This window comes from Oncorhynchus masou, chromosome 27 (genome assembly GCF_036934945.1).
Source record: "Oncorhynchus masou masou isolate Uvic2021 chromosome 27, UVic_Omas_1.1, whole genome shotgun sequence".
NCBI lineage: Eukaryota > Metazoa > Chordata > Actinopteri > Salmoniformes > Salmonidae > Oncorhynchus > Oncorhynchus masou.
Window position 1 is genome coordinate 48,059,382 of NC_088238.1, and position 13,382 is coordinate 48,072,763.

The window sequence follows — 13,382 nt, forward strand, 5'->3', positions numbered from 1 at the left end:
GTGGTGAATCGGACAGCACTCCCAAAGGTGATAATTAATTCAAGGCATTTTAGACGTCATTGCAGTATGCCCACATACTTGAGTATAGCTCGGGGGCTTACACAAGTCCGTATTTCTTATAGCCTAATTTTCAAGACATCAATGTACAGGAACATTTTTAGACGACAATGCAGAACACCCTCCATATGCACACATACTCAGCTGTGGGAATTTCATCAATTTTACCATACATCGATGTAGCAGTAGAACAAATATCACAATATCGGAATATATCTTCAAATAAAAGACATCAATGTAAGCCACAGCAGAACACACATATGAAAATATATAGGCCTCCTGCTTATGTGATAATGTGAAGCACATATTCAGATTACGAACTTGTTCTGTGCTGTGAAGGTAAAGGTCAAAAAAATGTCCTACCTTATTTTTCAAAACCTTCCACAATGACTCTCCCCATGTCAAGTCCATTTAACTCCTGAGAGTCAACTTCTTGCTCAAAGCCATGAGCGAGCATGTGGCTGTGATGTTTAGCCTCCTTCCAAGGCTGTTCTGAAGACTCTGGCTGTCGTGTCTATGTTTCCCTTCATTTTGAGTGTTAACCTGGGTGTCCTCCTAAGCCCTGTCTACAAAGCTTGCTGCCACCAAATGCGCCTTGGTTCAGGCATGTTCAAAAACCATGTTTCTGAGGGCTCTTTGTTGTTGTTTAGTACATCTGATGCATATGATGTTAGTTTACTGAACATTCCACCCACTCTTTTGCTAGTTTAATCCCTCCAGTCATTTCTAGTCCCAAACTCCCTACCTTTTTACATGTTGTACAGCCCAACTTTGAATTCGGCATGACAAGCCAGGCATTATATGTTTGCTTGTTCTTAAACTGCAAATTGCACCTGCTCCGAGCACTTCGTCGGTGGATGCACTACCCCCCCTGCCCCCCAGATCCCTGTCTCCCTCTCCCGCTGAGTCTGACTCGCTAGTAGGACTACTAGATGGTGGAGGTGCCGGTGGTGATGCTGAACTGGCAGGATTAACGTTGCCATCAGGAACAGTTTGCACCTCAATCCTCTTCTCCGGCATTGAAAGTTCTTTGGCTCGTTCTGGGTTCGATTTCCCATCTTTCTCTGGATTTTTGGGTTGAAAAATGTCCAACTCGATTGCCTTTTCTTATCAATGTTTTATTTGGCTTTCCCACAACTCTAATTCAGTAGGTAGACGACTAGACTAGGCTACGTTACGTGATTACGTAGGGACCTCTTCACTAGCTGACCTCCACTACCAAGACCAGTGTAAAGAAAATTTACTGACAACACCGGACGTCCCCATAACCTCTATGTTCAAATAAGAGAGCAGGTCTGAAATCAGTGTGGCAGGATAGGAGGATTACATAGAAGGACCGCGCTTTTACATGATGGTCTTTCGTGGGGGGCGGGAGAAATAGCAATGGGACAACTTGATATAATGCAGATCGCTTTTTATTAGAATGTATGCAGTGCTAACAGTGAAATAATTAATAAATCATGTTGTGAGAGGTACTGGATCTGGGCAAATCGGTGCCAGAACAAACAACATAAAATCTGAGAGGTGCCGGTTTCTGTTCCGGAAGGATCCGGCTCAAATTAAGCACTGTGTGTAAGTAGGGGTAAACATGACTAGGCAATCAGGATAGATAATAAACTGAGTAGGAGCAGCGTATGTGAAGTGTGTGTGTGTGTGTGTGTGTGTGTGTGTGTGTGTGTGTGTGTGTGTGTGTGTGTGTGTGTGTGTGTGTGTGTGTGTGTGTGTGTGTGTGTGTGTGTGTGTGTGTGTGTGTGTGTGTGTGTGTGTGTGTGTGTGTGTGTGTGTGTGTGTGTGTGTGCGTGCGTGCATGTGTGTGTGCGCGTGCATGCGTGCTTGTGTGTATGTGTTTGGCGTCAACATCCATGTGTGTGTGGTCTCCCGAGTGGCGCAGTGGTCTAAGGCACTGCATTGCAGTGCAAGCTGTACCACTATACCAGGCTCTGTCTCAGCTGGCCGTGGCCAATTGGCCTAGCATCGTCTGGGTTTGGCCCATCGCTCTCTAGCGATTCCTGTGGTGGGCCAGGTGCATGCACGCTGACATGGTCTCCAGGTGTACAGTGTTTCCTCTGACACATTGGTGTCTTTCGGAGGATGCACCTTCACCTCTGCTGAGTCCATACTGGAGTTGCAGCAATGAGACAAGACTGTACCTACCAATTGGATACCATGACATTTGGGAGAATAAGGGATAGAAAATAAAATAATAATATGTCCGTGAGTGTTCATTGAGATTGTGTAATTAAATCATTCATTAAGGGAGTCAAATGCAAATAGTCTGGGTAGCAATTTGATTTCTTGCCATGCAGTAGCAGAGAGAACAGTTTATGACTTGAGAGGCTGGAGTCTTTGACAATTTTCAGGGCCTTCCTCTGACACCATCTGGTATAGAGGTCCTGGATGGCAGGATTCTCAGCCCAAGTGATGAACTGTAGCGCCTTGCAAAGTTGCCATACCAAGCGGTGATGCAACAACTCAGGATGCTGTCAGGGTGCAGCTGTATAACTTTTTAAGGATCTGAGGTCCCATAACAAATATTTTCTGCCTATTGAGGAGGAACAGGCATTGTTATGCCCTCTTCTGTCTTGGTGTGTTTGGACCATGACAGGTCCTTAGTGATGTGGACACCAAGGAATTTGAAGCTCTCGACCTGCTCCACTACAGCTCTGTTGATGTGAATGGGAGCGTGCTCAGTCCTCCTTGCCTTGTAGTCCATGATTAGCCCTTTTGTCTTAATCACGTTGAGGGAGAGATTCTTGTCCTGGCACCACACTGCCAGGTCTCTGACCTCCTCCCTATAGGCTGTCTCATCGTCATCGGTGATCAGGCCTACCACCATCTGCAAACTTAATGATGGTGTTGGAGTCATGCAGGGCCATGCAGTCGTGGGTAAACAGGGAGTACAGGAGCCCCCGTGTTGAGGGTCAGCGTGGCAGATGTGTTGTTGCCTACCCTCATCACCTGGGAGCGGCCCGTCAGGAAGTCCAGGATCCAGTTGCAGAGGGAGGTGTTCAATCCCAGGGTCTTTAGTTTAGCTTGGCGGGCACTATGGTGTTGAATGCTGAGCTTTAGTCAATGAAAAACATTTTCACGTAAGTGTTCCTTTTGTCCAGGTGGGAAAGGACAGTGTGGAATGCAATAGAGTGTGTACATTTTTGTGTGGAGTGTGTGGATTTTTTGGAGCAGTACAAAAAGGGAGTGGGTCCAGAGTTTCTTGGATGATGCTGTTAATGTGAGCCATGACCAGCCTTTCAAAGCATTTCATGGCTACAGATGTGAGTGCTAAGGGGCAGTAGTCTTTAGGCAGGTTACCTTGGCGTTCTTTGGCACAGGGACTATGGTGGTCTGCTTGAAACATTTAGGTATTATTACAGACTGAGTCAAAGAGAGTTTGAAAATGTCAGTGAAGACACTTGCCAGCTGGTCAGCACATGCTGTGAGTACGCGTCCTGTTAATCTGTCTGGCCCTGCAGTCTTGTGAATGTTAACCTGTTTAAAGGTCTTACTCAGGTCGGCTACGGTGTTTAATCACACAGTCATCCGGAACAGCAGGGGCTCTCATGAATGGTTTGTTGGAGGGCGTAGCAGGAGTTCTTATAAGCATCCGGATTAGTGTCCTACTCTTTAAAGCGGAAGCTCTAGCCTTTAGCTCAGTGCGGCTGATGCCTGTAATCCATGGCTTCTGGTTGGGTTAGGACGTACTTTTACTGTGGGGATGACGTCGTTGATGCACTTATTAATGAAGCTTGTGACTTCTGTGGTATACTCCTAAATGCCATCGGATGAGTCCCGGAACATATTCCAGTCTGCGCATGTAAGCAGGAATGAGGAGGATAGAGTTAAGGTCAGAGTTGCCAAATGGAGGGTGAGGGAGAGCTTTTTATGTGTCTCTGTGTGTGGAATAAAGGTGACTAGAGTTTTTTTATCTCTAGTTACACATCTGGCAGAAATTTGGCAAAACGGATTTCAATTTCCTGCATTAAAGTCCCCAGCCACTAGGAGTGCCGCCTCTGGATGAGCATTTTCTTGTTTGCTTATGGCTTTATACAGTTCATTGAATGCGGTCTTAGTGCCATGCTTTGGTTTGTGGTGGTGATGTGGACACCAAGGAGTTTGAAGCTCTCGACTCGCTCCACTACAGCCCCGTCGATGTGAATGGGAGCGTGCTCAGTCCTCCTTGCCTTGTAGTCCACAATTATCTCTTTTGTCTTGATCACATTGAGGGAGAGGTTGTTGATCCCCACCGGTGCGGGGAGATCCTTTGCGTCCGACTCATTAAAGAAAAATCCTTGTCCAGTTCGAGGTGAGTTATCGCTGTTCTAATGTCATAGGAAATTATGGATGAAACATTAAGGACAAAACCATCAAAAACAGAGCAAAAAAAAACATGCGAAGTACCACAATTATTCAGGAGCCCGTTAAACGACGGACATCCCCTCCAGGATGAGTGTTAACTCTATTTTGTCTGGCACTTGTTCATTTTATTTTGAAGGGCTTTCAATTTATTGATTGAATACTTTTATAATATAGAGCACTTGTATTTTTGGCACTTCCAATCTAATCAGTATCTCGAAGAAGGTATCTGTATTTTGTTTGCAAATATCACAGCTTGTAAAAGCAAGTCTGTTTGACATTATCCCCAGATCTGTGTCTGAATCTCATTTTAGTAACTGCGCGTTCACTCTCTCACACTCACACTCACACACACACACACACACACACACACACACACACACACACACACACACACACACACACACACACACACACACACACACACACACACACACACACACACACACACACCCAACAGTCCACCGACTCATCTCCCACACTCCCAGGCTCCAAAACAGCCACGGCTGTCCCAACATGACATCATCAGGGTCCAGAGTGTCCGTAGTTGTTGGACCGGCTCCAGACGGAGCACATCCAGCCAACGCCTCGCCAGCGTGTCACTCAGAGCCCCAGACAGGCAGGACAGTGAGTGTGATAGCCCAGGGATGGGAGTCGGGAGTGGGGAAGAGAGGGAGGAGGGGGTGGGAGAATGACAAGGCCCCTGGCACCCATAGGGGATTACAGTGTCTGAGGAAGTGAGCCTAGGGGTTGGCTCAAGGGGCCTAGGGGTCTCAGTCTGTTCAGTTCAGTCTGGAATTAACAGCCTAGGCCAGTAGAACATGTCATTAGCAACTGGCATCACCTTAAGCATTGGGTTTAATGACAGAGTCAGTTGAAGTCTCTAAATTTCCTTTCTAAGGACTAAACTAATTCTAACTAATTATTAACCACCTAGTTTATATTTTATATTACCTTGAGTATGACTTATTATGTGTAAATCACCTGAAAGTGTTTGGCAAGTAACCGACATGTCTGTAGTTCAAATCCCTGAGCCAACAAGGTGAAAAATATGTTGATGTGCCCTTGAGCAAGGTACTTAAACCTAATTGCTCCAGGGTCGCCGTTGATAATGGCTGATGCCTGGCTCTGACCCCATTCTCCGAGGGTGTCTCAGAGGGAGTCGGGATATGCAAAAAACACATTTCCAAATCACACATGCTTAAAGTAGGACAAATAAAAGCACCCACCAAATAATTATTGTATAATTACATCAAACAATAGCTGCTCTACTTGAAAATGACTTGATTAGTGAACCTGTTGACTTCGAACTGCCTCAACTTCCTCATTGTCCAATGAACTCATTAAGATGCAAAGTAACCCAGTGCTATACTGTGATAGAAAGGGTTCATCATGTTGAAAGTGCATAAGCAGCATATGCAATAGGACTAACAAGCTGGCCTCAGTCAAATATTACACAACACACTTGATCTCTTGAACGTCAGAATATATTGCCTGAATAAATCTAAAGATGTGGCTGACATGCAGCATATCACCCTCCATAAAATACCTGCCGCTGATCAAGGTAGAAGGATCATGACTTTTCCCAGAGTTGGCTTGGTAGCGAGGCCACTTCAGTGTGACAGACATTTCCAATTAAAATGGGTAAATAACTGTTGGATTCATCTATTCCACCTGGCCCAAGATTTATCAGTCCATCTTCCTTTAAATCCGCTCACCCCCAAAATGGTAATATCACAGATTTGGATTCCTCTGTAAAATGTATTCCGCGCTCCAATATCCTGCCTCCATTTTAATCTCTCCTACTTCTCAGTGGTCTGACACAAGGCCACCCAACATGGGTCCTAAAAACACTTATATTACAAACAATACAATAAGACAGACAGCTAAAGCAATGTCCTCAACCTCTGTTTCTGCCCCTTATATTTGTTTTTGTAAACTGTGGTTGGTTTGACAAATGTAACCTTCAATACTTTTATTTTTTTGCTGTAGTAGCCTTCCATGGCTCACGTTGGGTGGAAACCAAGATTGAGAAGTGCTCAATATTATCATAAACGTATTCTCATAAACCCTGTATGTCACTGTATCAACTCCCCAACCATTAGTTGTTGTTAGGACAAATTGCTAGCTTCAGCCAAAATTCAAGAAACAAATTATGATAGCAGGGTGGAACTTTTGAACAAACTCCTGTTTTGGGGGTAAATCAATGAAGTGACTCATTAACGTGATGAATGGTCACAAAATCCCCAGGTTCCCTGCATCAAAGGACCCCCTGGCATCCCTCTTGTGGGCCATTCCGGGTGAAAGCAGAGCATTTAAAACGTGCTGCCCCTCGGTGCTGAGGCAAGCAGCTCCAGCAGCAAAATGTTCATTTTTTCAACTCCAGAGGCTCCATGGACCCATTCTACTGTTAACATAAAATCGTTGAATTTAGCTGTGGATTCAGGCACTCTCTAAATTTGAGAAGATACAAAGAGAGGGGTGGATGGGGTGTGTGTGTGTGTGTGTGTGGGGGGGGGGGGTCATCGTTTTAAACTAAACTAAATAGGCTCCATTAATATTCAGTAGTGAGTAATTACACTTAAAGTTGACAACACTCGCAGGCTTCAAATCCATCTTTTTGACCGTGAAGGCAACTAATTAAGTGGAATTATAGTTTATAATGGTGGGGATCAATAGGAACGATTTGGACGATGCATCATTGTCAGGCCGGGACTCAAGGAGATACGTTTTGCTGTGCGGTGTGAGATAAAGCAGTCGGTAGTGACGTTTTGGTTGTTGTTGTTGCATTATGTGCCGTCCCAAACTATACGCAGACACAGTAGTCTCAGACCTGCAGAGCAGAAGACTTCACAGTGCACATATTTGTAGGCGTGTTTGATTGTGTGACTCCCGGTCTATCGTAAACCCTATGGATGCAACCTATGATATAGTGCAGGGTTCCCCAGCTGGCGGCCCGCCAAGTTTTCTGAACAAAAAATGTATTATGCTGGGCATAATAGACTGAAGAAACACCAGGAAATCGGCTCCAAGTGATTGTAATTGAACAAATCTATTTTTTAATTGAAGAAATCTATTCTTTCATTGAAGAAAGTATTCCCACACAAAATAGAGACAGGTGATCGTATACAAATATAAGCATGGCTTGAAATGATTATGTTTTAGTCAAACATTATATAAGTTTGGACTTCTTGTAGTCAATTTGCAGTCTACGTTTTGGCCGACCCACCATCCGCTCAAGCCCGCGGCTGAATCTAATGGATGTTCCCTGATATAGTGTCATTTTAAGGACCAATCAGCATCATCATCATCATCTTCATTCATGATCAACATCACTATTGTCAGCATTCCAAAGAGACAAATCATTGTTTACACTGTAAAAGATTGTAGGTTCATTTTCTAAGCTTACTTACAGGTGCACTCCATTGGCCAAACTTAGGCCCTATACTAAGATTTATGTTTGTAAACAAGGTATTGGCATAGACATTTGCCAGGGGCCGCCCAGCTGTTTACGAACTGTGGGCGGAAACAGAGATTGAAGGACTGCACCATTCAAAGACATTGTTACCTATTGACTACTAAATTACACCACAAAAGAAACGTGTGTGTGCGAAATGTGTCAAACATTTCTCAAAGATGAGCAAACAAGCAAACTACCAGATGGCGAATTCAGTAGACTGATTGTACAACAATGGCTCTGGCTTACAACAAAAGAGTGATGGCTGAATTACAGTGTAATGAGTAGAACATCCGAGACTCCCTTTGCAACCTGAAGCAATTATCACATTCAGCTGTTGCTTACACTATATTGACTTCTTTCTTGTTTCAAGATAGCTCCTACATCTAATGCAGAACACCTCGGGCTGTATAAATGCTAACTGGCCACAAAAAGTCACTTTTAAAATCTGTAACGCAACAAAAAACGGTGTGTGTGGGGGTGTGTGCATTGTCACACACTCCAAATATGCAAACATATAACAGGATTCTTTATGTTTACATGAGCTGGAGCTCTGGTCAAATACATACCGTCACCTCTGCAATGTGTGGGTGTGCAGACTGACTCACGATGCCAAGCTGATTGAAGGGTGCTGACAATTTAGTGCCTTGAGCCCAGGAAGCCTTTCCCAGCAGATTAAGATTATACAGAGAAGTGTCAGAAAATACTGGCCACTAGGATTTACTATTTTTTCCAGTTTTCCGTTTTTTTTAATATCAAATATAACATTTCCATTACACTACCAGAAGGCAATCAGTGTTGTTGCACTAATACCAAAGCAATCAATGATGTTTTCCCAGTATAACACTGATTAAGTAATCGGCATATAAATTACATTTTTTGTCACATACCGATACCAGTGTTTGGTATCGGTATGTCAACGTGTTTGGATTGAATTAGGCCCTTTGTATGCCAACACATTTCAAATGAGTTTACTAAAGCTTAAGTGTGATGTGACATTTCATTTACCTCTTCATTTCTACTTCAAATAAAGAAGCATGGTGATACAAACATCGAGTCATATCTGAAAGGCTAAACAACTCTATTTGAACCTGACAAGAATAGGTTAGCATGCATATTATCTAGTCTATATGAAGCTCAACTTAAAGTTGAAGAAGTTCATTTTACCTCTCGAAACTCTAGCCACAGGCTTACATCAGCGTATCATCGTCTTGTCCTCCAGAAAAAGTACCTCAGTAGTTATCTAATTAACTGTAATTATGCTAGGCCATTCTCAGAATCGATTAAAATGAGACCACTTTGAGAACACTTATCAGACAAGAGTCCTTCCCTCCCTGCCACTCTGAATTGAATGGACTTGATGGGACAGTTTCTATGGAGACCAACAACAAGGGCAATTCAGGCGAAGTTCATTTTAGTGGCGAGGTGCTATTGAGGTAAGGTTAAAAGTCTTTGGTACAGTACAATATGATGACAGCGGAAGGCTGAAAAATAGTTGCAGGTGTGGAGGCTAAAGAATGACATAAAAAGGATGGAGAGGATTCCCATCGATCAAATAATCATTTTTTTCTACGTCCAAACTAGCATACCATGTAGAATGCTGCCCAATACATTGGTTCACTCTATGTAGTATGCTAGCGTGGACACAGGAATAGAACCCAGAAGTAAATAAATATTACAAATAGTATAAATGATAAAGTAAAGCTAACATACCCCATACAGCGTGTGCTCACAGAGACAACGCTGTGTACTTCCCTACTGGATTTTTGATTCTCCCATTTCCATTACCTTAAGCCCCGTAATCTTGATGTTTTGACGGGGAGGGAGATTGCGTTGGAGGGCATCACGTTCAAACAGGGCAGCTTAGTCTGGTACAGTATAGTAACGTGCAGCACACACCACCACTGTGCTTTTCCAGATATGAAGTTATAGGATTCTGCACCTGGCGAAAGAGAGGAGGCAATGGAGTAAACGCCTTATATGAGTAATTACTTTCTAATGAATGGAGGGTAGCAGTTCAGTTAATATCTGCCAGTGAAAGGATGTTTGAGATTTTTTTACCTGTGAGCCCACAGGTAAAAAGGTCTTACAGATGTGATCTCACTGGACAATACTGCTGTAAAACTAAGCAAGGTGATTCATATTTTATTTTATTTTACCTTTATTTAACCAGGCAAGTTAGTTAAGAACACATTCTTATTTTCGATGACGGCCTGGGAACAGTGGGTTAACTGCCTGTTCAGGGGCAGAACGACAGATTTGTACCTTGTCAGCTCAGGGGTTTGAACTCGCAACCTTCCGGTTACTAGTCCAACGCTCTAACCACTAGGCTACCCTGCCTCCCATATGATGAATTGTGTACACGTTTACAGTATTTACATTATAATCAGTACATGTACAGTATAAAACAGTATACATTTGAGGTAGAAGTCATCAGTCAAGCATCCAGAGTTTACACTTCATATTAATCACTTTTCTTGCCTACCATTCCAAATTGACATAACCCTGTGGAAGCTCATCGCTTACCATTCCAAACTGATGTAACCCTGTGGAAGCACATTGCTTACCATTCCAAACTGACGTAACCCTGTGGAAGCTTATTGCTTCCCACACTCAAACTATTTGATTTCTCCAAAAGTGAAATAGCATCTCCACTTGAGCTCGTGGCCCAGGAAGTGAGTGCCAACAACAGTGTCCATATAGCTAAATATTGACTGCACCACCCAATTCCAAGGCATCATTCGGCAGTCTCACTCGCTCTGTGAAACATTAAATAAATTATCACAAATCTCAAATATGTTTTTCCCTCCTTCGTCTTCTCCCAGGGGGACTGATGGTCTTTTGTTTCATTCAGTGTAGTTTTGCGGAGCTCCGGTCAGATGCATTCCCTTGAAGAACCCGTCTGTTTTTTTGCAACGGCGTACTCAACTCCTTATACTTGATGGGTAAAGAACCAAAAGAAAAGGTGCACCTCCCTATGGTTAGTCAGAGCGCGTCACACTCCAGTGTATTACGGAGCTGAATCGATATCTGAATTTTAACGCATCGGTGGCATCTGATGCGTCTGCCTCCAGGGCCTGAATTTTCTCTATCTCTCTCTCTCTAATGATTAACAATGAGGTAGATAACAAAGTAGTATTTGACAGTCAAACTGATTCGGTTATGTTTGAGTGGCCCTTGGGTTCAGACAGTCTTTTAACACGAGACTCACTCAAACTCGATCAATTCTTGCTATCTTTGTCCATCTTCAAGGCTACCTGCTAGTGTTGGCCTGGGCTCACCGATACCATGAATAGGTTGTTGTCGCTGTTTGGAAGGGAATTGTGTTCTTGTTCTCTGTCCTTCAGACACAGCCTTTCAGACACAATATTAAGGGTGTACTTTCCCTGAACTCTGTCTATTCAGTGTTTTCCCATGACTATGACCATGCATTTTTCAGGTTTGGACTTCATGTTTGTTGATTGAATATCTCTTGAGAACTGGCTTCACAGGTGCTACCAACGTACAAAATGGTCTAGCATCTAACACACTATCAACAAGCTATCACGAGCCTAGTGAAGCATCTGGCACTGTGTACTGTAGTTCTAGTTACATTTTCCAATTTGGTCTCTGGATCGCTCGGGTGCTTTAGTCTTCATTAAGGGGAGTTCCTTGTTGATCAATCACTGTCGCTTGGGCTTCTCTGTAATTGTGGGCTTCCTTAATCATGACGGACGTCTCATCCTGTTCATTGTCACACAGGTCTCAGGAGAGAGAATGTTCCATGACTTTCACACCTTCAACCTCAAGGTAAGCCTCCATGCTTTATAACTCCAGGTTGGTTTCGGGATGTTGCTCTATCAGTCTACAGTTGATATAAAGGACTGTGGGTTTGATTCTGTAATAGCTGCCTGTCTATCGAATGTACACAAGGAGGACAGACATTGTGTGTAGACATTGACACATGTCTACGCGGTATCACAGTGCAACGCGCTATGTTTACTGGGATGTGACAACTCATTCTGACAACACAAAAGTGACATGAATGTAAAACAGCACACTGTCGCAATATCAAGATAGCTACAATGCAGTACTGACAAACACAACAGACTACATTTAACCTGCCACATAAATGCAATGCCTTATTTGTCCACCGGTGCACACACCTGTCTGATTGTGAAAACTGGAAGTGTCTTCCTGTGGTAGGGAGTGGTTATGTGGTTGTATGTTGTTACAGTCATGAAAACCATTACTAAGGGAAATGAGCTACTGTGTAAATACTGCAATGCAGGTTTGATTGAGTTTATCCTGCTAACATAGTTTGGTAGATGAAGACAGACATGAAGAAGACAGTGGCATTGTGGTTAAATTGTAGATAATATAATACTTTGTATTGTACGGACTTGTCTTTTCCAAAAGTCTAATATTACACTGACTCACTGAATCGTATTCAAATGAGAATGTTAACTGGCTGACGGATAATATCATAGGTTACTATTTATACTGCAAAATGAGCAAGAAGGCAAATTGTAATTTATATGAAGAAAAATCCCATTGTATTGAAAATGCCATTCCATTTTCAAACTATGATAAAGTAACACTCATTTGATATGGTTGACTGCCAGCCGAATTCATTATTTTTGTTGCAGAGTTCGACACACATTTGATTTCCTTAGTCTTTAAATTGACAATTATATGTGAGGCCTTACTCTTGAGAAATCCAGAATGTCTCATTTTACTCACCGGCTTATGAGTTAACATTGAGACTCATCCTATTCATTTTGACAACATATTGACAGACATGTCAATGACCTACAGGTACATTCTATGACACATAGACAATGAGTAACAGAATATATCTGCAATATGAACTAAACAATGGAGTTGTCTGTGTCAAAAGGACAGCCTGTTAGTGAACTGATGAAGCTTCAACATTGACCTAAGGGGAGCGATAACAAGGTGTTGTGTGATATTTCCCTAGGTTTTTATTTGACAGCAGACCTGTATGCAGTATAGTATTAACTATGGCATGTTTGAATGAGACAGTCCTCAAGTGTGGATGGATTAACTTGGAAAATGCTCACTAACAGGATTGTAAAACACATTTGTGCACAAAATTTGAGAGAAATTTCTGGGATTTTCTTTATTACGGCTCATAAAACATGGGACCAACACTTTACATGCTGCATTTATATTTTTGTTTAGTGTATATACTCAGTATACAAAACATTAAGAACCATGGCATAGACTGACCAAGTGAATCCAGGTCTGGTGGTTTGGAGATGACATAGCCTAATACAGACAGAAGCATGTCTTTTCTACGAAATATATTCCAATGTAAATGTATTCTCAAATACGACATTTTCTCTGTTATGCGGTGTACACTGACCTGACATGCATGATTGTTTATGACACTCTGATGTTCAGATGAATGGAATTAAATGGTAGTGGTGGCAGTGGTGTAAAGTACTTAAGTAAAAATACTTTAAAGTACTACTTAAGTAGTTTTTGGGGTATCTATCTGTACTTTACTATTTAT

The 13,382-nt window shown here is 42.6% G+C and overlaps 1 protein-coding gene across 24 annotated transcripts in view; it reads left to right on the forward strand.

Moving 5' to 3' along the window:
* LOC135516331 (receptor-type tyrosine-protein phosphatase delta-like) overlaps positions 1-13,382 on the forward strand; it is a 606,705-nt gene that overhangs the window by 288,566 nt on the left and 304,757 nt on the right. For all 24 annotated transcript variants that reach the window (XM_064940532.1, XM_064940530.1, XM_064940540.1 and 21 more), the window contains one exon: positions 11,606-11,653. The gene's annotated coding sequence lies outside the window, so the exon portion shown is untranslated. The remainder of the gene's footprint in view (positions 1-11,605; positions 11,654-13,382) is intronic.